Genomic DNA, 22,980 nt, shown 5'->3' with positions numbered 1-22,980 from the left:
ACTTCACCATGGGACTGGGGACGCGCTCGGGTTCTCTGAGCTCTCGAGGCCCTTCCTTCAGGTCTGTGATGGAAAGAAACGTGCTGAACGCGGGACCTGGAGGAAAGGTGAAGTGGACGCCGGCCACCTGGCCCGTACAGGGCTCAGAAGGCACAGAGAACAAAAACGCAACTCGAGGTCTAGCTGGTGCTCCCAAAGTAAGGGTTTTGAGAAGTAAATGAATAAATAAATAAGAGCTTGAGGAGAAAATGTAAAGGTCTTTACTTTTTCAGGAGCTGTGCTGGCACCTGGGGTAACACTACCCCAGAGGAGGTTATGGAAGTCACAGCACTGGCCCCATGTCAGTCTCCCCTTCCTACCAGGTGCTTCAGCTCCCCCAGTTCACTCATTTATGCTGACTGCCCACAAGCATGGGAGTTTTCCCTCCACGATTAAATGAATACATGTATAAAATAATTTTATATTACTAGCCAACTTTTTTTGAATGCCCACTGTGTGCCAGGCACTGTAGCATGGGTTTAAATGGATTTATTCATTTATTTCCCACAACAACCCTATAAGCTCAGTACCATTACCAGCCCCAGGTGACAAAAATGGAAACTGAGGCCCAGAATGGTTAAAGTGACCCACCCAAGGTCACACATCAGGAGTAGCAGGATGGGACTCCAGCACAAATAGTCCAACTCTAGGCCTTGCTCTCCCAACCTCTACCACCACCTATCTCTTTGAAACTCACTGAGATTCAAACGTGCCCGACACACATTTTGTCTATGTATATTTCACTCACTTGTTCATCCCTTTGTTCACTTATTTCCGTGCTACCTTAGTCCTCAAGGAATTTGAGAAGTTGTGGGGTAGTGATAAGAGCCCAAGCTCTTTCAGTACAAAAAGAGAAAATTTCACTAGGAAGATCACACCTGTCAGTCTTGAAGTGAAAGAGTAAATGTGGATTAATACCTTTGGTTTTAAAAACTACTCCTGGACAATCTTATCTCATCAGTGCTGTAGAGATACCGAATGGTCTCCCGGAATCTCAAGCGCAGGGCCTGCTCAGCTCTCTAAGCTCCTGAAATCCCATCTCCATTCAACCAGCCTGGCCCAGCCTCCCTTCCCCCTGCATCCACGTCACTAGCAACCCCCTCCACTCCACTGTCGCTACCAGAAATTGAATATGATCCCTATGTTTGCAGACACCATCCCACAAACATTTCCATCCCTTAGCCTACCAGCAGTGTTATTATTAAATCAGGGCTGTAGTTCTCCCAACTTCGTCCTAAGTCTTGGAGGCCAAGACTTGGGAATCACTCTTCTGGAATCATTGCTTATACCTGGTGCACCACCAGCACTGAGGCTGGGCCTGTAGCAGGTGCCTGTTAGAAATGGTGACCTGAACAGTAGCATCAGAGTATGGCTGGCCTGTGACTTGCTTTGACTATAGCCGCTTCCCTCCTGACCAAGCTGGTTACTTCTGCCATTTCTTCCTAAGGTGGATGTTACTATTAGGGCCATTCTTTAGATAAGGAAAATGGGAGATTGGAGAGACAGAACCCTTACCTGTGGGTCTGGGTTGCCCCCGTCTTTCTTCTAGATTGCTAAGAACCAGTCTACCCCTCCCTCAGGGTAACCACCCAGCCCTCTACCCTCCAACCCCAGCATGACCAGTGTTCACTACAATCTCTCAGCATACACTGTAAGGGGAACTGTTGAATGTCTGCCCTGCGCTGTCCACATAACCTCAGACAAGTCACTGCCTTCAGAATTAACACTACCTGCTTGGCCTCAGAGCATTATTCCATGGAATTAAATTATGTCCTCCACACGGAAGGCTATCCAGAACATTCTAAGGATTCCAGGTAGCAGAGGGTCACATGGTTATCAGCCCTAGGGGCTCTGGAATATGACAGAGCTGAATTCGGATACAGTTCTGCCTCCCTGTAGCAGTGACCCCCTGGGCAGTTCAGTAACCCTGCCAAGCACAGGGGTCCTCACCGGTGTACCACATCACACTCCTGACACCACCTTGCAGGCTTTTGTAAGGGCTAAGAGTGAGGTGACTTGTGTATATAAAGCTGTCAGCAGGATTTTTGACTCAGAGGGAACACTCCACAAACGCGGCTCTTGTTCTACTGGTAACACTCCGGACAGGCACCTCCTAGAGGCACCCAGACTCACTGGTTAAATACAGTGATGCTGCCAACTCAGTTCCCAGGTTCACATGGAACCAGAATGGACCAGGGCAGAAGAGGCCATGAGAGTGGAGCCATTCGTGGCCAAGGGTGGCTGGGAGGGGACGCCTCCCCTCAGCTCCCCCGTTCCCTGGGGTGGCTGAGTGAGGCTTCTCTGTCTTGGGCTCCCCAACCCTCTTTCCAATCAGCAATACCCCCTTCTATATGGAAAGTCTATAGCTTGTATTAATATGTGGAAATAAGGGCACCTGGGTGGCGCAGTGGGTTAAGCCTCTGCCTTTGGCTCAGGTCATGATCTCAGGGTCCTGGGATCAAGGCCCACATCAGGCTCTCTGCTCAGCAGGGAGTCTGCTTCCCCCACCCCTTCCTGCCTCTCTGCCTACTTGTGATCTCTTTCTCTCTCTCTCTCAAATAGATAAATAAATAAAATCTTAAAAAAAAAAAAAAGTGGAAATAAATGCAACAGGGAGTTTAAAATTTCTCGATTAGTGTGTGTTGTCCTCTCATTTTTCAATGTAAGGAGTAGCTCTGTATGACTCAGGACTTGACATTGTGGGACCTCCAGGGTGGAAAGAGCAAGAGGTTCCTCAGACACACCATCAGAGCAGCACCCCACTGCCTACTTCAGGAACTGCTTGTTCCCTTTGTAACATCTGCCCTCCTGTGTACCTGTTGTACGCATTCTTCCTCCTCACCCACCTGACTCACCAGGGAGAGCCTCGGGGCGCTCTTCTGTGGCAGACACAAGTCTGTGGGTGTGAATGGAGGAAGTCCACGGAGCATCTAGCCAGGGAGACATGGAAGCCTGAAGGGATGTCAAGACAAGGAAGTGGTGCCAGGTGCCAAGTGGGTGAGAGGCTGGAAGGAGGTAGGCCTACAGTTGAGGGCGGTGACGGATGCCTGAGGGAAGGCCTGACCACTGTTACAAAGGAGGAAGAGAGCCAGTGCCCTGAGGGCAAAGCTCAGGCCTCCTTCTTCTGAGCTCCCTTGGTGTCCAGCGCAGAGCATGGTAGAAAGAGCAAGCCAACAATTGTTTATGACTGAGGGAAAATATGCAGAGAAGCTGATCTTGATGGGGAAAGGGGTAAAGAGGTGGAAAAGCCCCTGGGATGCTGGGAGGACAACGACCCTAGCGCCAAGATGCCAGTGACTGGTAGCAGAGGGGTGAGGAGAGGGATGGTCAGAGGGGAGGTGGGGGACTGCAGGTGAGCCTGGGCTGTGTTCCTTCAGCACTAACAGGGAAGCAGGTGTCTCCCCCTCTGCTGAGTGTTACTATCAAGACCTCAGACAGCAGATCCTCCCTGCCCAAGAACAATCTGGCAAGGAATCGACCCCACACTGACCGCACCCCGGGGCAGCGAGAGCTCTGGGAGGGGAAAGGCTCAGTCTGGTTCTTGTTGAAGTCGAAGGAAGGAAAACATTAAAAAATAAGGTAAGGGCCTGCAGCCCTAGGGACCTTCCTTGTTGGGAGCTGGTAGGACACACTGGGACTGGAAAGAAAAGACTCTTGCGGGGGGGGCGGGGGTAAGAGGTGGAAAAGCCCCTGGGATGTTGGGAAGACAACGACCCTCGAGATGGAAACAGGAGACAACATCAAAGCAAACAGGGAGGCCATGGAAACACTAGCCTTATGGACAAGGTCCCCAGTCCCTCACCCTCCCCTTTCCAGCTCTGAAAACTATGCTATTTAAGTTAAGAACAACATCAGGGGATCTGTGGCCTGATTAAAACTGTGTGGTCTTTGTCCTCAGTTCCTGGCACCGCGCTCCTAAAAGCCTTGGAATTTCCTAAGTGATAAGAGTGCCTTTTGTCATTCTTAGGAAAGTCCTTTCAACCCCACCTGAGTTTATGCCAATGAGGGTTCTCCGGGTGGGCCCGCAGGCAGCTTCAGGAGGCTAGCCAACCTCCCCTCCTGAGGAGAGTGTTGGAAAATTCAGCCCTAGCCCCCACTCTGGGCAGGGGAGAAAGGCGGGAGATTGAGTTCAGTCACCCATGGTCACTGATTTAATTAATCATGCCTACTTCATGAAACCCCATAAAAACCCCTGAATGGTCGGGTTCACAGAGAGCGCATGCAGGCGAGCACACTGAGATGTTGGGAAGGTGGCGCTCCCGGGGAGGGCGTGGAAGCTCTGCGCCACCCCCATCCCCCCTTCCACCATATTTCTTTTCCATTTGGCTATTCCTGAGTTGTAGCCTTTGATGTAAGCCAGTAATCACAGGTAAAGCACTCTCCTGAGTTCTGTGAGAGTGTTCTAGTGAACTAATAGAGTCACGGGAACCCCCAAATCCACAGTCTGCCAGGCTTACATGTGGGTAGCCTGGGGACTCCAGTTGCTCCTGGCCTCTGAGATGGGGGCACTTGTGGGGTCTGCACGAACTCAGGGAAGTTCCTGTCAGAATTGAGGTGAATTGTTAAGACCCTCCCCAAAAAACTTTGACTGAAATCAACATACTTGGTTTTAAATACATGTTATGTTAAGCAAGACCAGTCCTAACAAATCTCTCCTCAGACGCCTCACCTCCCTTCCCTGCGGTGTTCCAGGTTTTCACTGGCGGTCAGTGCTGCCAGCACCCAGCACCCGTGGAAGTAGAGCGCTTTGATGTTTGCCTCTCCCAGAGGTACTGACACATAAAAGAGTGCCTCTGAGGAGGAATTCACCTTTCCTGGGGATATTTCAGGTACCAGATCCTGTGTAGAGATGGTCCCAGTGTTCTTCATTTGCACCGACTAAGTGGGCACCGCCTCCATGTGTGTCTCGGGAGAGCGCACCGAAGTCTGCACAAATGCCCTTCGGTTTTACTTAAAAGACACCCACCGAAAGCAAGGCACACTGTGTTGGGACCTGACACGTGGTATCTCGTTCATCCTCCCCACAGTCAGCAAGGGCACGTAGGTTTTACAGAAGAGGAAACTGAGGCCCAGAGAAGACAGTGTGCCTGACCAAGATCCCAGGAGCTGAAAGGGCAGAGCCAGGATTCCTGGAAAAGAACACCTCTCACCTCCTTCCACAGCACGGCTGTCCGTCCAGTAATAGGGCTCCATTTAGAAACAAATTACAGTAGTTCACAGGTGGGACACAACGTGTCCAAAGCAGAGGAAGGACGCGTGGGAGGAAGAAATGGATTCCCAAGAGCAAGAAGGACTTTGCGCCAAGAGGAAGCTTTCAGCCAGGGCCTTGGAGAAAGCAGGGTTTCCAAGGACAGAGATGGACAGAAAGGTATGCCAGGCAAAGTCTGGCTTGAGGGACGTCTAGGCTCTCAACACACAGGGCACACCAGCCAGCCTGGAACAGGTATATTTCTGGCACAAGTGATGTATGGAGTGTTGTGGTTTGGGCCCTCCTACCCCACCCTCCAGTTTTGTTTTATACTTTTTGCTGATGAATGTCAACAACACAAGTGTGTTCAGAGTTTACCAAGGATCTTTCATAAGTATGACTTCATTAGCTCTTCTGAACAGCTAGGAAAGATAGTAAGAGCAGGCATTGGCACCATTTTGCAGAAAGGCGCGCCTGGGTGGCTCGTCGGTTAAGCACCTGCCTTTGGCTCAGGTCATGATCCTGGAGTCCTGGGATCCAGCAAGGAGCCTGCTTCTCCCTCTGCCCCTTCCCCTGTTCATGTTCACGTGCTCTCTCTCTCTCTCTTTCTCAAATAAATAAATAAAATCTTTTTTTAAAAAAGCATTTTGCAGAGTTTATATGACTGACACAAGGAGGTACTGAATAAATGCTTACTGGATGAATGAATGAATGAATGAATGGATTTGCTCACCAGCACTGAACAGGAGAGTCAGAGCCAAACCCAGCTCTGCTGCACTTAAATCCCAGACTCTTCGCTACCGTACATATCTGGGGGACTTAGCAATGCCTTTGTGGGTGCGTGCGTGCGTGTGTGTGTGTTGGGGGGTGGGAATTAGACTCATTATTGTGTTTTATAATGTGCTGATCATTTGAAAAAGGCTCCAGCCCGAGAACAATACAAGCATTCATTAAAGTCCTTCAATAGACTGACAGCAGCAACAATAACCTAAAATGAAATGAAGCAGAGTATCTCATGTGACCCCTCTCTTGAGGAGTCAGTGCAAAGGCACCAGGCTTTGGGAAACAGGATGCCCCCCCCCCCCCCGGGAAAAAGACAAAGCAGAGATTTCCAGAACCTGTGTGGGGGCAGTAGGCTGGGAGGTCCCCTCCCCAGCCAGGCCAGCAAGCACCAGGCAACTTCCAAAGGCCTCCCTCCTCTAGAGTTACTGTCATTTACTGAAAACCACGAGTAACCAGCAGGCCTGGGAGGGAGGCCTTAGAGATCATCCTTTTATTTTGCAGAAAAATGTGTTTTTGTTTGGCTAATTTTGCTTGTTTGGAGAAATGTGTCCCTTAAAGCACTCAGTAGAGCTGCTCTGGCATTTTCATCCTGCTTGTGGTTTTTGCTGTAAGTCCTTCAAGTCACCAGAAGGGCAAAAGAGCAGTGGATGGGGAGGCCTCACGGAGTGACGTGTGTGTGCAAATCTGGCTCTGTTCTGTCACCCGAGAGAACACACACGCACGTACTGTGGGTCAGTCTGGGGGATACATGAGGTGTCTAGGCAGGCCCTGCCCGCAGAGAACTAAGATCTTGTTCGTGGGATGTATACGTAGACCTTACCTAAGGCAAGCCATACAATCAGTTTCTCTTTGGTGTGTCTGTGCTCACTACACCCAGGACCCTCCTTGACCCAGTCAGCACTGTTACCGTCACCACGGAAGGCCGGAGGACTTTAACCTTCTTTGCCGGTCTTCCCCACCTTTGACAACCAAAACATCCTGCCCTAGGACTCAATCTCAAAGGCTTCTCATCTCCACATCTTAACAACAATAAATTAAGGAACCCAATTCTTTTTTTTTTAATTTTTTATTTATTTCTTATTTTTTATAAACATATAATGTATTTTTATCCCCAGGGGTACAGGTCTGTGAATCGCCAGGTTTACACTCTTCACAGCACTCTCCATAGCACATACCCTCCCCAATGTCCATAACCTCCCTCCCCCTCTCCCAACCCCCCTCCCCCCAGCAACCCTCAGTTTGTTTGGTGAGATTAAGAGTCACTTATGTGTTGTCTCCCTCCCAATCCCATCTTGTTTCATTTATTCTTCTCCTATCCCCCTAACCCCCCATGTTGCATCTCCACGTCCTCATATCAGGGAGATCATATTATAGTTGTCTTTCTCTGATTGACTTATTTCACTAAGCATGATACCCTCTATAAGGAACCCAATTCTTACTAGAGTGATAGCTGACTAATGCATTACCTCTCCCAGGCGACCACATTTTGTCCAACTAACGTAAGTGCTTCTCTAGAAACCATCGAGGAACGACATAAAAGACAGGATTTCAGACAACAAGGCAAGTCAGCTGGGAGGAGGGAGATATTTTTGGATAGCCAGGTTTTTCAGAATTCTCAAATCATAGCAATCTGACAGCCTAGGGAGGACCAGTCTAACACCCATTCATCTATACATTCTTACTGGGCCCCAACCCCAGCTGTTTTGTAGTTCTGGTGTACTGGGAACTAAGAAGCTCTAGAATTTACAAGTAAAGAAGACAAGAATAACTCAAAGGAAAAGAATATTAAGAAGACAGCTGAGAGGGGCGCCTGGGTGGCTCAGCCGGTTAAGCATCTGCCTTCAGCTCAGGTCATGATCCCGGGGTCCTGGGATGGAGCCCTGCATCGGGCTCCCTGCTTAGGGAACCTGCTTCTCCCTCTCCCTCTGCTGCTTCCCCTGCTTGTACACTCTTGCTCTCACTCTGTCAAATAAATTAATAAATAAAATCTTTAAGGAAAAAAAGACAGGCGAGAGATCAATCTGGGCTCTTGATTATTAGTAGAATGATAATACATCAGAGAAGGAAAGGTCAGTGCTGTGTAGAAAGAGTCCTACTGTATGGTGGGAAGATCCTGGGTCTACAGTGTAGGTAGAATACAGATATGGAATGTCCCAGACCTTTCTAAACTTCAGAAGTTTCAAGAGCCTCTCTCAGATCTGCTCAACACTGAAGGTTTGGAGTAGGAGTGACCACCATGCCCCAAACTAGATTCCCCATTGCCACAAGGACTGCAGGAGGCTTGCTCCATTCTGGCAAGTCATGATCCTTTCGTATAATCATATGCCATCAATCTGCCTCTTGGGAGAGGTGTGTTTTCAGCCAGAACGCCTGAGTTGATGTTGTAGAACCAGAAGAGCCAGAAACACTAAGAAGACAGTTTGTCTTCCTGGAAGGCCCAAAAGAGGTTGCTCCTGGCTGCTAGGGGTGGGGATGTCTGATCACTGCCAAGGGTCCCCTGTACCTGCTGAAGTCCCATAGCAGATAAGGAGATGACAATGAGGGCTCACTCCAGTCAGTTCCAGAGCTCTGCGGAGGGTCCACATGATGCCTCTGTTGGGCGTGTAGCTCTCCCCCAAACAGGGACTATCTTTGTTCATCTTGTCCTCCCGTCCCCATCACCAGCCCTCTTTCCCTTCCTCTCTCTCCATCCTTTGACTGCATCTTCTGCTTTCACCCTCTGCTCTTGCACTGTGCCCTGTTCCCTGTGTGCTAATGTCTCCTGTCCTGGGTCTTCCCTCCTGGGGCAGAGAGTCGACACTAGAGGAATCTGGAAGAAGGAATCAGCAGCCCACAGGGGGGCGCTCAGCCAGCAGAGGTCAGAGCTGGTGGATAAATGTCCCATCTTCCTTCAGGTGGATGATTCTGTGGCCCCTTCTGCAGTGCCCCTCAGAGACAGCCAGCAGGACCATGGGGACACTCGGTCTCCACCGAGACCAGTGTGGGAGCATTCCCCGGAATGGCTCTCCCTCCTTCCTCGTGCCAATCTTCCTAGTCCCTTCCTTCTGTTCCCAAGCAGCTTCCCCAATCAACTACCCATATGCCAGCTCTTGTCTCAGACTCTGTTTTTGGGGGGAACCCAAAGCCAAACCCAAGCTCTCCTTCCTCTCTTTTGTCCCTTCCAACTTGGTTTCCCCTCGGCCCCCCTCTTCTCTTTGCTGGTCTGCTCTCCTCCTCTCAACATACATTCTCCTCCCCGGTCCCCCTCAGAAACAGATGGTATGTCCTTGGACCGAGTGAGGGTGAGGAAGTCAGACATTCTTTCACCACACCATCCCTTGGGAGCTTTGGCTCTGCACCAAGGTGGTGGTGGGGGGCGGGGGGGCGGGGGGGGGGGAGCAGGGATGAGAGAGGGGCTAAAGATGGGAGAGAGATGTGGTTTCTAAGAGGTCTTAACTGCAGTAGAGGTGACTTGTTGGGCCTGAGAGAGAGAGCTCTACTGATCTCATGGCATTCTTGGGCACCTTGCTCCCAGTAGCCCAGTGCTGGCTAGAGGGATCCTTCCTGTCTCATAGAGCCTCACCCCCAACCCCTACCCACCTGGGGTCATTTCCCAGTGGAGCTTCTTCTTGGCCTCCCTGGGTGCCTCTCCCTCCCATGCATGAGACTTGACCTTGAGCAGCACTTCTCTCCAACCTCACTGAAGGAAGGATACAATGTTCATACTAGGACCTTTAGTCTCTGGAAGGGAACATCCAATGGCTGAAGGATTCGCCTTCTGGGGCTTCCCCAGGCTGCTGAGAGGATGAGTCACCATACAATCTTGAAAATGATAAAACTCTCCCCAAATTACCACACTCCAAACAATAGTTGAGGGAACGAGGGGCTAAATTCTGGACCAGTTCAGGCCTTGGCAAATTTCTTGGTCAGAAGAGGGGGAAAGGAAGAAACATTTCAGGACTTAGAGGATCCAGAATTCATTTCTGGTGGGTGATAATCTAGTCCTCCCAACTCAAATATGCAAGAAACATCACTTTCTTTATGTCTTAGAGATCAATTTAATTTCTACTCCAAGGTCCCCACATGGCAGGAAAGACCATGTCAGTCATAGCTGAATTTTTTTTCCCTTAAGCTTTTATTTCTTTATTTGAGAGAGGGAGAGCACAGAGGGAGAATGAGTGGGAGAGGCAGACTCCCCACTGAGCAGAGAGCCCAACATGGGGCTCAATCCCAGGACCCTAGGATCATGACCCAAGCCAAGGCAGATGCATAATGGACTGAGCCACCTAGGTGCCCCAAGTCTTTGCTGAATTTTCATTTCCCTTCCCCACTTAGGACTCTAGATCTCAAGGTGGGGTGAGGTCTTGTCTTCCACCCATGCAAATACAGGATTTGCCAAAGCCCAATGATGGGTGGCAGCTGGCTCTGTTTTCACGTCCTTTAGAGGAGCAGACTTCTTTGCTCTTACGCCATTAAAGGAGGACTGGCCACCTCCATCATGGAGGGCTGTGCAAGGGTGAGGGCACCCACATCTCTCCCCCCTTCTAGGCCTACATGATTTTTTCTCTCTCAAAAGCCATCTCCCCTCTTTACTCCCACACTTCCCCCACAGCACATGCATGCACGCGTGCACACACACACACACACACACAAAATCCAATGAGTTTAGATTTTTTTTCAAAGGACAGGAAGTCATTGAACTCAGGCTCTTCTGCTTTATACCAAACACAAATGGAAGAATTACCAACAGGTCGGTCCACTTGAAATGGAAGGGGTGTGGTGGAAAACTATGAGAAACATACAGATTAATATGTCAAAATGTCATCCTGCCACTCACTCATACTCCAGCACTTTATGGACACCTGCTCTGGGCCAAGCCCCAAGCTAGCACTGGGGACAGAGGTGTGACCAGGAAGTCCTTCCAGGTGCAGTGCTCAGCCTAGTCTGTCTTAGTGGAGAATACAGACACATGGCCACCTAACATTAGGATGTTATGACAAATAATGTAGTGGGTCATAGGCGTTGACATGAAAAAGCTGCAGGCATGACCTGGGCCCCAAGAAGGACTCAGCTAGGAGGAGACCTCTGAGCCAAGACTGAAAGAATGAAGAGAATTCTGCAGCACAGAGAAGAGGAAAGGTGTAATAAGTGGGTGTCCCAATGGAATCTAAGAGCCAGGCCATGCTGGGAACGAGTGGGCCTGGACATAGAGTGCCCTTGTGGGAGTGGTGAGGGCACCAGTGAGAGAGGGCTTTAAATGTGTAACATGGGCTATGGTGCTTTTGCCTTCTCCTTCTGGGGTGGGGCTGTAGGCACAATGAATAACCTTGCCCCTTTTCCTCTAGTTTGGGATCAACTGGGAAATAAGACACGGGAAGCAGAGGAACATTTCAATGTCAACTTTATGGTAGATACAAACTAGATTGGAGGACGTGGTACACACATGCCATCCCTAGGGGCTTTCTAATACGTCCCAGGCACTGCAGACGGACATTCACCTGGCAGCAGACAGACCTGGACAGACTCAGCCCTCCCCCAGAAGGCGGGTTTGGTCATGAACAGCTCTGAGTATACATCCCTATAGGCAGGCAAGTCCTAAAGAGAATATTGTATTAGTTCACGAGGGCTACCATAGTAGAGTGTCACACACGGGGGGCTTAACAAGCGGGGAGTTATTTCCTTACCATGCCAAAAGCTGGAAGGCCAAGATCAAGGCGTCAGCAAGGTTAGTTTCTTCTAAGGTCTCCTTGGTTTGCAGATGACCTCCCTCCTACTGTGTCTTCACATGGCCTCTCGTCAGTCTGTGTGGTCTGTGTCCTAAGCTCCTAAGGACCCAGGTGGTTGAGGGCCCAGATGCACCCTCATGACTCTATTTTAACTTAATCCCCTCTTTAAGGGCCCGATCTCCAAGTACAGCCACGTTCTGAGGTACTGGGGGGTTAGGGCTTCAACATGTGATTTCTGTTTCTTTTTTTTTTTTTTTTAAGACTTTATTTATTTGACAGACAGAGATCACAAGTAGGCAGAGAGGCAGGCAGAGAGAGAGAGGAGAAAGCAGGCTCCCTGCAGAGCAGAGAGCCCAATGTGGGACTCGATCCCAGGACCCTGGGATCATGACCTGAGCCGAAGGCAGAAGCTTTAACCCACTGAGCCACCCAGACACTGCAGGGCTTCAACATGTGAACTTGCGGAGCTGGTCTTAGTGCAGCATGCTCTGCTCCTTCCCTCAAGTCTTCCAGTCAGATGTCTTTTTCCAGAAAGAGAGGGAGAGAAAGAGAGAGAGAGAGACCAGGGAGACTCTAAGAACGTGCTCAATGCAGCCACCTCCACATGGAAACGCAAGGAGTAGGGAATAGAGGGTCCATGCCACACCCCACACCCACTCTGTGGGTGCTCATATTACTATCGTTTTCTGGAATAAAGGACGACCCTACACTTCTGTAGAAATCGGACCTGTCACACCACTTGCCCATGCATGAAACAAAGCAAAAGAAAGAAAGATAGGACAATTTCCAGGAATCACCTAACCCCCCTCACTCCTTTACAGGTGAAAGAAGCCCGGTCCACAAATTCAAGGCACCGGCCCGGAGCCACTTGTCTTTCAGCAGCCACCTGTCTTTCAGCCATACCAAGTTCACTTGATGTTAAGGTCCCCAACACAAAACTCTCCTCTGTCTTTATGCCCTCTCCTGCCAAGGGCCCAGGCTGAGGATCAACACAACTGTTTGAAAAGGGAATTGAAGTAAAACACTCTGAGAGGGGCTAATTGCTCCAAAAGGGCTGGAACCTCTTGGCCTGGCAGTGTGCTTGTTTGTGTTTGCCTCCCCAGGGCCCAGCCGGGGGGCCTGTCCACGGTGGGTACTCAGTTCATGTTTCCTGCCCCCGCGCATCGTGGCAGAAAGCCAGAAGACTGGACACGGTCATTTTTTCAGACTGGGTGAAAATCTTCACACGATAGAGCCGTGAGCGTGGTATTGATCTGAGGAGTCTGCTGGTCTTGTTTGCTGGCAGTCCTCCCCATTCTCCAGAGATCTCTCAAGGTCATCTTGGGCACTTTCCTCTCCTCTGTCCTCATATTAAATTGGTTTCCAAGTCCTCTCACATCTCCTTCTTTTCCATCTCTGTTGCCACATCTTGGCCTAGACCGTTATCGCTTCATGCTGGTCTGGACTCATGTGTCAGGCAGGGTTGAGCACAGAGGCCTGGGAGGCAGCTAGGAGGCTATCTTGCAGATCAGGCGGCAGGGCTCCCTTGTTTTTATCTCCCCTCCCCCTCCAGGCCTGTGTCTTCTGTCTTATTGGTTCCCCTCACCTGGACCCCCTGCCTCTTCCTTCCACCAGCTCCTAGCTCCTCACCCAGCTAGTCGCACTGCCCCCCCCCCCCCACAGACCCCTGCCAGCTCACCACCTTGCCTGTCCCTCCGCCTCCCCTCACCTCCTACTTCAGGTTTCAATTAACTAGCTGCACACAGAAAGAGTCCAGCAAATTTATTCTCCCTGAAATAGAAGTGACCCATAACAAGGCTTAATGAGATCATCCCCTAAAGAATTTAATAAGGGACAATTGCTTCAGCCAGTCAAAGGAGCCTGTCAGCTGTGTCTGAGGGAGGATTTGGGGGAGGCAAGACAGACGGTTCATGCGCCACCTCTGGGGCTTGTTAGTGGTCTGGGGCCCCTGTGACAGGCAGCAGGAGTGTGGAAGGCAAGGAGACATGATGGACTGGCCTGGTGGGAGAGCACAGAAGCACAACCTCACCTCTGTCTGGGCTTTGCCAAGAGCTCACAGGAAACCCGATGCCCTTCCTGACTGACTCAGCTCCCCATGAGCTCCCCAGGTCAGCTCCCGAGGCTGCCAGCCCAAGAACTTGAGGTGCCCGGAGATGAAGAGGGTGAGAGGGGATCTTCTGCCCCTTCCTAAACTGACAGAGATGGGGGCGGGTGCCCAGTGTGGTGAAGCTTCCCTTATAGAGCCGGGGAAAGAGGATGCTTGTTTTTCCTGCTTTGGAAAGATGATCGCTCCTGCAGCCCGGAGCCATGCCAGCTGTGGTCAGTGTCCAGCCTGGCAGCCGGGTCACTGAGGACTCTCTGAGTCCTCAGCTGCCTGTGTTTTTCTCTGCTTGTGCATCAGAAGCCTCAACGGCACACCGCCTTGGCATCCACAGCCCCTTCCCCGCATCTGCTCACCCACAAAGAAAACCACTCTCCCTCCCCCCAACACTAAAGCCCTCAGCATCTGCCCCATACATCAGGTCTCCAAAGCTAGAGCTGGAAACGCTGCTAGGTGTGACAAAACACTTCCCCAGTTTGCAGATAAACAACCGCAGCCCAAGGAGGTTAAGGGATGTCTCCATTGTGTTAGTTCTCCGTATTGCGTAACCAATGACCACAACCGAGTGGACTAAAACAACACACTCAGTTGTCAGGATCAGGGTTCTGGGTTTGGCTTACCTGGGTTCACTGCTTCCCAGTTTTGCTATCCAGGAATCCAGGTATCAGTTTGGGGCTGCTATCTCATCAGAGTCTCAAGTGGGGAAAGATCTGTTTCCAGGCCCCCTCAGGCTGTAGGCAGAACTTCCTCAAGGGCAAAATTCATCTTCTCACGTTTGCAGGACTGAGGTCCCTGGTTTCTTGCGGTGGTCAGCTGGATGCTTTTCATGACTAAAGGCTGCCCGTAGTTCCTTGCCCCATGGCCCTCTCCAGAGACCCACTTAGAGCTTGACAGCTTCTTCAAAGCAAACATCTGAGACCCTCTGACCTCAGGGAGGGCCTAGTCCCCTTCTTTAAAAATTATTTATTTATTTACGTTAGAGAGAGTGTAGAGGGCAGGACAGAGGGAGAGAATCTCAAGCAGGCATCCCCCACTAAGCCAGGAGCCCAAACTGGGGCTTGATCTCATGACCCTGAGATTATGACCAGGCCAAAATCAAGCCAGACACTTAACCCACTGAGCCATCCGAATATCCTAACTTAGTCCCTCTTTTAAAGGTTTTTACCTGGGGCTCCTGGGTGGCTCAGTGGATTAAAGCCTCTGCCTTTGGCTCAGGTCATGGTCCCAGGGTCCTGGGATGGAGCCGCGCATCAGCCTCTCTGCTCTGCTGGAAGCCTGCGTCCTCCTCTCTCTCTGCCTGCCTCTCTGCCTACTTGTGATCTCTGTCTGTCAGATAAATAAATAAAATCTTTAAAAAATAAAAAAAATAAAGGTTTCTACCTGATTAACTCAGACTCCCTCAGGATAATTTTCCCTTTGACTAAATAAAAATCAGTTGATTTGAGATTTTAATTATATCTTCAAAATTTCTTCACCTTTGCCATATTTTATTACTTAGAAGCAAGTCACAGGTTCTGCCCACACTTAAAGGGATTATGTGGGGCCTGCATAATGCAGGAGACATGAATCTTAGGGCCACCCTAGGGTCCGTCCACCCTATTGAATGTCACATAGCTAGATAATAGGAGAGATAAGCTATAGAACCTAGATTTCATATAGAAACAGGTCCTAGAGGCCAATTATGTTTCAGAATTCAGAATGTTCAATTTGAGAAGACAATCAGGTGCTTACACCATAGACTCAGCGATGCACGCAGTGGAGTCTGGGACTACACCCTGTGATGGAGCATTGTGGATTTCTGCAGTGGAATCCATGAGTATTCACAGCAAAGGGTACACATGGACTAACATCAGTGGCATCATGGTTCAGGTGAGGTTTTGCTGCCAAATGAATTTAGGTCAGATTACTTTTGCCAAATGAATTCTGAAAGACATTTGGGTTTTGAGAGCTTGGGAAATTCCAGAACGGGATTGTGGACATAGAATAACTAACACTCAACAGGTTCTTGCCCTATGCCACTCTTGGGCTAGGTCTTACGCAGTCACAACCCCGTGGAAGGAGAATATTTTTGGGATATGAACCATTTTTCTCCCTTTCCCTCTCCCCATTCAGGTGGGCTCTAGAGTTGTTCATGTAGAGGGGGAAGGAGTCTGGGTAGGAAAGAGCCTGAAATTCTCTGTTGCTTATGTGTTCCCAATGCTACTTAAGCCCCAGATGGGGAAGGGGATGTGGGGCTCTGATAAAACACATCGGACAAGAAGAAAGCAAAACAAACCGAATTGGAAATTGATCCTTTACTCTAGGCTAGGAAAGAGAAAGACTGGGCTTTCCGGAAGCACCACCTTCCCTGGCAGGACCCCAGGGTCAGGGCTTCAAGCTGCATCTGAAGAAGCTGTCGTCTTGGGTGGCCTCCTGTGCACTTCCCCTGGAACAGAGGGCAGGGACGCCTTAACTGGACACTCTTTTGCCTTGGGGCTGTCCTTACTGCTTTCTCATAAGGTTGTGCAAGCAAGGCCTCTCTCTGTAGCCAGAACAAATCTGTTTTACCCCTGCCCATACAGGGCTGGTTGTTTTTTTTTTAGTATATGTGCTGCCGAAGCGAGCACACAGGGCTGGTTGTTGAGGAGATAACGGCTCAATAAATGCTCACTGACCGACTCCCCTTAGTGAGGACTTGAAGGGAGGTTTTGGAGACTCTCTGATCTACTTCATTATTGTCCATGTCAGTTTCCATGATATCATCCTCCAGTCAAGGGACCAGAGCCTTGAGATAAACTGGTGAGATCCCCAGGCCTGAAGTGGGAGAGTGGTTTGGGTGCTGGGCCATTTCTCCACTGGAGAGAATCCCACCATGGGGATTGACTCTAGCCCGGGAACCCCGGGGTATAGCCTTTCAAGGAATTGGGTTTGTCATTTCTTCCCCTTTGAAAGTGTTTTTTAAATGTGACTGCCCTCTGGTGGCTAAAATTATACATGTAAATGCCCCTTGCTTTCAGACGACATTCAGACCAGTGATTGGATGTCACCGAAATGGAGAGACTTTGCAGGACCAAGTTACTGAGTTTGGGATTTAGGTGGGAGGGTGGGAATTACTCCCCTTCCTGCATTTTTGGGGGCACAAAAGCCAGATTTCAGGCACTGAACTGGATCTGGATCATTTTGGCTGTAAGCTTCCTGAGGGCTGAAACCCCTTCTGTTTTTTTTGTTTTTTTTTAAGATTTTATTTATTTATTTGACAGAGAGAGATCACAAGTAGGCAGAGAGGCAAGCAGAGAGAGTGGGAGGGAAGCAGGCTCCCCGCCGAGCAGAGAGCCCGATGCGGGACTCGATCCCAGGACCCCGAGATCACGACCCGAGCCGAAGGCAGTGGCCCAAACCACTGAGCCCCCCAGGCGCCCCCCCCCCTTCTGTTTTGGTTCAGTGTTGTGTCGGAGCACCTAGCAGAGGTCTGGCACACGAGTGCTCAGAAATGCTCACTGAATGACGGGATCAGCTGCAGACTTGGCTCGAAGAGGGCAAACACAACCTCATTCATTCTTGTCTTATTAAATGCCTCTTCAATAGATACTTCATAGATGCAGAAAGGCATTTGAGAAAATTCACCATCTCTTATTTACTTACTTATTTTACTTTTACTTTTAAATTTATGTATTTTTTAAAGTAGACTCCACATCCAACACAGGGTTTGGACTCACAACCCTGGGATCAAGAGTCAGACACTCTACCAACTGAGCCACCTGGGTGCCCTTATTATTTATTCTTTAAAATTTTAATAAAATCAGAATAGGGAAACTTCGTTGCCATGATAAATAAATAAATTGGAACTGAGGCTTAAAGATGAAATACCTTTAGTAGAAGAATTGCTATTCAACTCAGGAACACAATAAGGCCATTCCTTTTGGTAGATTGCATGTTGCAAAGCTGGCCTCAAGGATATCTTATCCCATGCTTTTCTTAGAATGCAAGACTGACAATCCAACCACTGCGTGGGAGTCTCTGTTTCCTCCTTGCCCTTGACTCTGTGGTGGTCTTTTGTGAATCTTCTTGGGTGGATATAGTATAGTGTAAGTGAGGCTTTGTGACTTTGTTTTAAAGATTGTATTTATTTATTTGTCAGAGAGAAAGAGAGAGACAGAGAGCAAGCACAAGCAGGGGAGCAGCAGGCAGAGGGAGAAGCAGAGTCCCCGCATAGCAAGGAGCTGGAGGTGGGGCTCCATGTGGTGGGATGTGACCTGAGCAGAAGACAGCCGCTTAACCTACTGAACCACCCAGTCTTCCCAGTGCTTTGTGACTTTTAAGGTTAGATCATAACAATGCAGTACACTTCTGCCTTGCTCTGTTGAGATAGTCAATTTTTTAAAAAGATTTTATTTATTTATTTGACAGAGACACAGTGAGAGAGGGAACACGAGCAGGGGGAGTGGGAAGGGAGAAGCCAGCTTCCCACTGAGCAGAGAGCCTAATGTGGGGCTTGTTCTCAGGACTCTGGGATCATGACCTGAGCTGAAGGCAGATGCCCAACAACTGGGCCACACAGGCACCCCCACTCTTTTTTCTTTTTAAGATTTTATTTACTAATTTGTCAGAGAGAGCAAGAGACAGTGAGAGAGCTCACAAGCAGGGGGAGAGGCAGAGGCAGAGGGAGAAACAGGCTCCCTATGGAGCAGGGAGCCTGATGTGGGATTTGATCCCAGGATTCTGGAATCATGACCTGAGCCAGAGGCAGATACTTAACACACTGAGCCATCTAGGTGTCTCAAGATGTTCACTCTTAAAAAGTGCCCTGTCTAGGGGTGCCTGGGTGGCTTGGTGGGTTAAAGCCTCTGCCTTCTGCTCAGGTCATGATCCCGGGGTCCTAGGATCCAGCCCCACATCGGGCTCTCTGCTCAGCAGGGAACCTGCTTTCCCCTCTCTCTCTCTGCCTGCCTCTCTGCCTACTTGTGATCTCTGTCTGTCAAATAAATAAATAAAAATTTTTTAAAAAGTGCCCTGTCCAGATTTCCCATCTATAGAATCCGTGGTTGTTTTATGTCAGTGTGGGATCATTTGTTACACAGCAATAATGACTAAAACACTAACCATTACCACAAACACCACTTTGGTATTACTATATGAGAGTACCTCCTGAGATAAAATGAGAAGAATCAAAATTGTTGAGGAAGTTAATTTACCATTATTTGCTGTGAAATAATTAGACAACTGGAAAAGCCAAGAAAACCAACAGAAAAAGTATTAGAATGATAAGCTAATTCGGTCAGGGGCTGGGTTCAAAACGAAATTTATTTCCATTTTTTACTTGCATTAATGACCAATGAAAGTTATGACTCCCATTGTCAAGATTCCTATAACACTGGAATCAATTCTCTTTTAGAGACACCATCAGGGGAGAATACACACTGGTGGCCAGTTTAGCAAATAAAAATGCGATACCCAGTTAAATCTGAATTTCTGATAAACAGCAAAGAAAGCCATATTGACTTTACACATTTTTCTAAGAAATCCATCTTATTCCAAACAGATAGTGTTGCTCTGAGAGCAAGCCTAGGCACCTTCCCTCTGAAATTTCTTCCTTGGGCAATGACTTAATTAGATGAACCAAGGGCTCAGAGCTTTTCCCTCAACATTTGCATCTACCTGGTGTTGCACTGAATGGGTGTGTTGGTACTTCTGTCCCATGTGAATAAATAAAGGAGAGAAGAAACATGAATTACAATGTTTGCACTTTTTAAAATTATTTATTTATTTATTTATTTATTTTAAGTAAGCTCTACACCCAAGGTGGGACTTGAACTCACAACCCCCAAACCAAGAGTTGCATTGCTCTATGATGCTCTAGCCAGGCACCCCTACAATGTTCACACTTCATATGTCCACAGTGTTGCAGAGGTCTGTAAGCCAGTTATAAACCTATGTTTGACTGATAGCAGGTTGGTGAGATATTTGCTTCCTATAAAAAGATGTGAACTGAAGTATACATTTCAGACCAGATGGTGTGGTATAGAGAAATCTGCATTAAAGTATAAAAGTGGGTCTAAGTGGGTACATTAATCCTTTTGCTGAGAACAACTGGAAAGCCTAGAGAAACGGAAAAAGAAAATTCTGTTTGAAGACATCGGAGCGCTGCCCAGACAGTCAGCACTCAAGGAGCCAAGATTCCAGAGAGAAGGAAAATTCTAAGAACAGGGTGTTTTAGGGGCCAAGAGCAGCCCCCCCCCCCACCAAAATGGGTCATTTTGGCATGAAAATTATTGAGTTAAAAAGTAATCAAAACCCAGCAAAATCAGGAAAAGCTCTTTACCTTCCCCACAACTGCCTAAAAGAATTCATAGAGGAGGGGCGCCTGGGTGGCTCAGTGGGTTAAAGCCTCTGCCTTTGGCTCAGGTCATGATCCTGGGGTCCTGGGATCGAGACCCGCATCGGGCTCTCTCCTCAGTGGGGAGCCTGCTTCCCCCTCTCTCTCTCTCTTTGCCCTGCCTCTCTGCCTACTTGTGATCTCTGTCTGTCAAATAAATAAATAAAATCTTAAAGAAAAAAAAAAGAATTCATAGAGGACCTTCTCCAGGAAAAAAGCTATCCTCGTAACTACATTATGATATGAACGAGTTATGGAGAACAGGGAGGAACATAGCAAGGCCTGTTTGATCTAACTCCTCTCTATGTGCCATTGTTTTCTAGCAAACATTCACCATTTACTTTTCTTCATTGTCCTGTAAATTGCATTCTTACCCTTTGAAGTCCCAGGCCCCAACCCCCTTTTCCTTGGTTCAAATTGACATATGTACCCCAATTTGCCTGTCTTTGGAATTTCCATGCCTGTGTGGATTCCACGGATGCAGGATAATTGTATTTTCTCCCATTAATCTGGCTCATACCAATTGGACTCTTAGTCTGGATGATTCTTCCTTTCCCAAGGAGACAGGAAATTCTTGCTACCTGACCATATCTTTCCCCCTTTGAGAAATGTGCTGTATCATAAATGGCGTGGGAGAGAAATGCCGAAAAGCTGGGCAGTGATACGACAGAAGTGTTTCACAAGGTTCTCTTTTTGCCGCATCTACTGTGACAGTGAGGGCTGTTTTCCGCAATCGGATGGCTGACGTTCCAGAAAATGTGAACATCACTCTGAAGGGGTGCACTGTTGTTGTGAAGGGCCCCAGAGGAACCCTGTGGAGGACTTTCGAATGCACCAATGTGGATCTGTCTCCTTGGAAAGAAAAAGAAGAGGCTCCGAGTTGACAAATGGCAGAGAAACAGAAAGGAATTGGCTACCATTCTCACTCTGTGTAGTCACTTAGAGAACATGATCCAGGGTGTTACCCTGGGCTTCTGTTACAAGATGTTGTCTGCGTATGCTCACCTCCCCATCAACGTTGTCATTCAGGAGAATGGTTCTCTTATTGAAATCCAAAATTTCCGGGGTGAAAAATACACCCATGGGGCTCAGATGAGGTCTTGCATTTGCTTTTTCAGTATGTTAAAGCCCAGAAAGGTAAGTTAATTCTTTTTTTTTTTTTTTAAAGATTTTATTTATTTATTTGACAGATAGAGATCACAAGTAGGGAGAGAGGCAGGCAGAGAGAGAGAGAGAGAGGAGGAAGCAGGCTCCCTGCCAAGCAGAGAGCCCGATGCGGGGCTCGATCCCAGGACCCTGGGATCATGACCTGAGCGAAAGGCAGAGGCTTTAACCCACTGAGCCACCCAGGCGCCCCAAGGTGAGTTAATTCTTGAATGAAACGACATTGAACTTGTACCGAATTCAGCTGCTTTGATTCAGTAAGCCACAAAAGTTCCAAGCGGAGATATCAGAGAATTTTTGGATTGTATCTATGTTTCTGAGAAAGGAATGCAGTTCAGCAGGCTGAGGAATAAGAGCTAAGTTGCCCAGCTATGGAAACAGCGAGGTGCCAGAAGCTTCCTCAGACTTATCTGTGGTACTTTAAAGATACAATAAAACCTGTGTCTTGATTTGAGGTGGTGGGGGTAGGAAGTGCCTACCAGCAGCAGATTAACAAGAAGATTAGTAATCTAGAAGATAGGTTGGTACAAATATCCAGACTCAAGAGAGGAAAAAAGACAGAAAAATTTGAAAGAAAAAAAAGGTTGGAAAATACAGAAAAGAGTATAAGAAACATATGAGATACACTGAGAAAGTCTAATGTGTGGGGTAACTGGGAATACCAGAAAGGGAAGAGAGAATAAAGCAGAAGCAATATTTGAAGACATGATGGCTGAATGTTCTCAAATAGATGAAAACTATCAAGCCACTAAGAAGTTCTATGAAACTTCAAAGAAGTTCAAAGAAAAACACACCTAGAATATCATGGGGTTGCTGAAAACCAAAGAGAAAGTTTTAAAAACAGCCACAGAAAAAAAATATACTACTTTCACATTAACAATGTTACGATGAATAGGGTGCTTCTAATGCTGTGTGGATAGACTCTTGTGGTGGCCCCTGTGATTCCTGCCTCCCGGTGCTCGTGACCTGTATGATCCATCCTTGAGGATGAACAGGACCTGTGGCTTCCTTCTAATCCAGGGAATAAGCAAAGGTAATGAAAGGTACATGATTACGTGAATGCGTGAATGATGAGATTACACGACAATGTTATATAAGATCATGGTGGAGCACCTGGGTGACTCAGTTGGTTGAGCGTCCAACTGTTGATTTTGGCTCAGGTCATAATCTCGGGGGGTGGGATTGAGCCCTGCATTGGGCTCCTTGCTCAGTAAGGAGTCTGCTTGAGATTCTCTCTCCCTCTCCCTCTGCCCCCTCCTGCTGTGCATGCGTGTGCATGCACTTTCTCTCTCTCTCATATAAACAAATTGATAAATCTTAAAAAAAAAAAAAAAAGATCATGGCGCCTGTCTGCTGCTGTCTACTGGAGTCCCACTTCCCTTGCTGGCTTCCAGAAGTAAGTGGCTGTATTGGAGAATCTCACTTGGCAAGGCACTTTGAGGAGCTAGCTACTCAGAGCAGCCTCAGCTGATAGCTAGCAAATTGAAGCCCTTATGGCTACAACTTCAAGGAAATGAATTCAGCCAACAAACTGAGTGAACATGGAAGGAGAGTCTTTTCCAGTCAAGCCCCAGTTGAGAACCCAAGACTGACCAACATCTTCACTGCAGCCTTGTCCAGGACCTACATAAGCTGTGTCCAGACATCT

At 48.3% G+C, this 22,980-nt stretch overlaps 1 pseudogene; it reads left to right on the top strand.

The window, feature by feature from the left end:
- The first annotated feature begins 8 nt into the window (after positions 1-8).
- On the top strand, positions 9-21,685 carry LOC123953915 (annotated as a pseudogene).
- The last annotated feature ends 1,295 nt before the right edge of the window (positions 21,686-22,980 follow it).

The sequence above is a fragment of the Meles meles genome, chromosome 12 (assembly GCF_922984935.1).
Source record: "Meles meles chromosome 12, mMelMel3.1 paternal haplotype, whole genome shotgun sequence".
NCBI lineage: Eukaryota > Metazoa > Chordata > Mammalia > Carnivora > Mustelidae > Meles > Meles meles.
Note: the sequence above shows the minus strand (reverse complement) of the source record. Positions and strands in the feature narration are given on the sequence as shown.